Consider the following 3,771-nt stretch of genomic DNA (forward strand, 5'->3'; position numbering starts at 1 on the left):
CCAGTTCCGCTGAGATGCTCTTAACAAGTGGAGACGCGTTTCATTCAACCCCGTGGCTGCTGAACCCCGCCGCAGGGCAGGCAGATGTCCTGGTCCCCGGCAGCTAGTGGGCACCGAGCCATATGCAGAGGCACTGGGATCGGGTATGCGAGCCTGTCCGTCGGGACGACAGACGCCTCCGCTTCACGTAAGTGGAACCCACACCGAGCTTCGGCCCTGCACTGGGCGAGGACAGTCACGGCCAGCCACGCGGAAGGGCAGAGGAGGAAAGCGCCCAAGTTCATGCATCTTCCCTTCCAGCTCCGAGAGGGAGCGGATTCCCAACCTACATGACAGGCAGACCGCGCACGGCAGATGCTTCGTGCACATTCACATCACGTTTTCAGAAGGAAAGGGAAAGAGGTCAACGACAGAGAAGTTAAGTGTGGCCTGGGCCTCGGGCCCGGAAGCCCTGGGGGCTGGGACAAGGCTGCGCCGCTGGTCCCACGGCTTCGCGATGACGGCGAACATGCGGATGACCCACACTGTCCTCGCGGCGGCAGCCCGGGCGGGAAAGCGAACCCTCTCTGGGTTTCCTCTAAGACTTGAATTCAACAGAGGTTCTTTATAAAGACGAGGATGGAGGTGAAGACGGAGATGAGCGTGAAGATGTTGAAAATGAGACGAGAACAGAAGCAGGGGGGGAGGGGGAGGGGGAGGGGACGCCGCGGTGAGGAGCGGCCTGACCCGGCGGTGACGGTAAAACGCAGGCTCAGGCGACGTCGACGTCGGAAGCAGCAGAGCGGGCGGCGGCCGCCTCCGGGCGTCCGGGCGCGAAGCCGGGACTCGGCGCCTGTTCTCGCCCCTCTTGGCAGCTGCTCAGCCTGCTGTAGATTGAGGAAAATAGGAATAAGCATCTTTCGACCACAAACAGATATGCTTGATAAAGAAAATGTCAGCAAAAATGCTAAAGCCACGTGTCCCAGCGGCTTCCTGACAGATAGAGGGAAAAGGTAGAAAACGTTCTATCGTGTCCGACAAGGTGTTCTTTTTGAGATTTAAAGATCACTGTGCAACTTTAAACGTGTGTGTCACTGTGGCTCTGATGGAGCTATCGGGGCTTCAGAAGGACCTTATCAGGCGGCAGCGGGGAAGAAGGCAGCCCGCTCCCATTTATCTCGGCTCGCTTCCCTTCAAAGCCAACAAATAAATTACAGTGTACATTTGATACAAATTGATTTCTTAACTCCAGTAACAATGTTGTCCTCCTGGCTGGGCCATGTGTCACTCATTCGCGAGGCTGAGTGAAAGCCTCAATCTGTCTGTGTGACAGAAATAGGCCTGACTCCGCACACCCAGGAACGGTAATCACCCCGGCCGGCCGGCCTTTGTGGGCCAGCCCTGATAAGGCGGATCAGGCCGCCCTGTCACCCGCTCCGAGGCCGGGCGCGTCTGGCCCAGCAGGCTCTACGGGCCGGGCGTTGCCATCCTATTTCCTGTCGGAAAATGAGGTCCCTCGGCGGTGGCCGCTGGCGGGGACCGGGTGCCGGGCCGAGGGGCGGGAAGCCCCTGGAATATCTGCAGCTGATCTTATCGGCCTCGGGGGGAACAAGATCTCGGCGCGGGTTGCTGAGTGTCTCAAAGCTGAGCGGGTTAATAAGGTTGGGAGGTGGCCACACGCTAATGGGATTTGCCCTGGTGGCCGGCCCACTGCCAGCAAGGCAGATGCAGGGGACCCTTTTCCTTTGTTGAAATCGAAGGCAGGGGAGGAGAAGAAATCACGCCGACCCTTTTGGAAGCTGAGACCATCTTCCTGAAATGCCATCCCAGCGGGCCCGGAGTCACCCTCTGCGACAGAAGTGGCTGGCTTCCGATTGTCACCGAAGAGCGCTGAACCTCGCGCCTCTGTCGGTAGGTGTACATCAGAATCTCAGTGCCCGAAGTGCCAGCTGGAGCTGGGCTGGCCGCTCCTTCGGCGGCTGGGTCTCGGCAGGGGTCCTGAGCTGAGCCCCGAGGTGTCCTCCCAGGGGGTGCTATGGCATCACGGCTCCTTTTCCACCGTCTCAGGGAGTGCGGTCCGCACGCCCCGCACGTGTCCACGCCGGCGACGTGGGCAGCGAACAGGAAGCGTGAGGACGGGTGTGCTAGTTCTTAATCCTCCTTGGCACGCGTGGGACAGTTCTCGCCTCGGAGCTTCGGGGACGTGCGGGAGTCACCCTCCTCCCTGCCACCTTCCCATCCTGCGGGCACCTGCGGCTTCTCCTACCGACCTGTGTTCAACGTCGACCTCAGGCGAGAGGATGCGGAGACTTTAGGGTGCCGAGGTGACAGCTAGTGCAGTCGCCGACCATCTCACCCACGACGCATTATTTCAATCATCTACCATATTGAAATTTCAAGGACAGTTTTGATGAAATGCAGATTAAAAAAGAACTTTACATCGCTTTGCGTCGTGTCACCTCTTTCAATGCGGTTAGAAAGTATCGTCACCACCTGAAATCCCTAATCTAGCGATTTAGCTCCTTCCTTCTTCGGCTCCAATGATACACTGTCCCCAGGAGAGAAACAGCACGTTACCAATTCTCTGGGTGACAAATGTGTGATTTCTCCAATATCTTTTCTCAGGTTCCTTGAAAATGCCTGCGTTATAGACGTTCACCTCTTAGCCAGTTAATACAAAAATAAGCAAAGTTACGGAGGGTTTCCTCGGCGGGTGCACAGCGAACACGTATGGTTAAAATCACACCTGGTATCTTTTCGTCCTGCTCAGCGACATCTATCAGGGGCAGTGGCAATCAGGGTGCTGGGTCGGAGCTTTAGACGGAAAAAGAGTAGCTGACGGTTCACCGTCTCGGGGCGCGCGGTCGAATTCGCTTCCACCTGCAGAGCTGGGGACGTGGCGCCTCACCCCACGCTCGTCCTTCTGGTCCACAATTCTGTCAAATTCCTGCTGGAATCAGCTGGTCCTTAAGTAACTGCCCCACCTCTTGGAGAGGTGACTTGGAGACAGCCAGGCCCGGGGATCAGAGTCTCCTCAGCGCACACGACGTCCTGGGGTTCCCCCATGGCGCGGGTGACGTCCCAGCCCAGGGGGTGAGGCTGCAGCGGGCGAGGCAAAGTCGCAGCAGGCGTCGCCCCTCGCAGTCCCGCAGGCTGACGTCGGAGAGCGGGCGTCGGGGGCCCGGCGCTTTCTGAGGCCGTGGGAGAGTCTGCCCCCGGCTCTGCGGCCCCGGGTTCTGGGGTTCCTGGCCTGCAGCTGCCTGACCCTGACCCCAGGCCTTCTCCCTGTGTGTCACTTCTCTCTTCTTACTGGATTAGGACCCAGCTACCCAGCATGGCCTCGTCTTGACGAGCCACTCTTACGAGAACCTATTCCCAAAGAATGTCACGCTCAGAGGTGCTGGGGCTTCGTGTATGGATTTCTGGGGGACTCGGTTCAACCCGTAATAGGCAGGAAGAGCTGTACCCCTTCCCTCAGAGAATCCATGGACGTCATCAGCCCGTGAGTCAAGGGGTGACAGCTGCTCACACCCGGAGAGTGACTCCGACACCGCAGATGGCGCTGGAGGCACCTGACACCTTTTAACTCACTCCGTCATGATGACCCCTGAGGGAGAGATGGGTCTCATTCTCTAGATGTGGAAACAAAACAGAGGCTCGGAGAGGTCAAGAGAGTGACCTGAGGTCACACAGTGACACGCAAAGGGACAGGGACTCGGGAGCAGCACAGGCTGCAGGGCCACCTGCGGTGGAGGTCCCAGGGGCCCGCGTGCTGGCCGGGCTGCGTTTATG

Source organism: Pteropus vampyrus, unplaced genomic scaffold (assembly GCF_000151845.1).
Source record: "Pteropus vampyrus isolate Shadow unplaced genomic scaffold, Pvam_2.0 Scaffold258, whole genome shotgun sequence".
Classification (NCBI taxonomy): domain Eukaryota; kingdom Metazoa; phylum Chordata; class Mammalia; order Chiroptera; family Pteropodidae; genus Pteropus; species Pteropus vampyrus.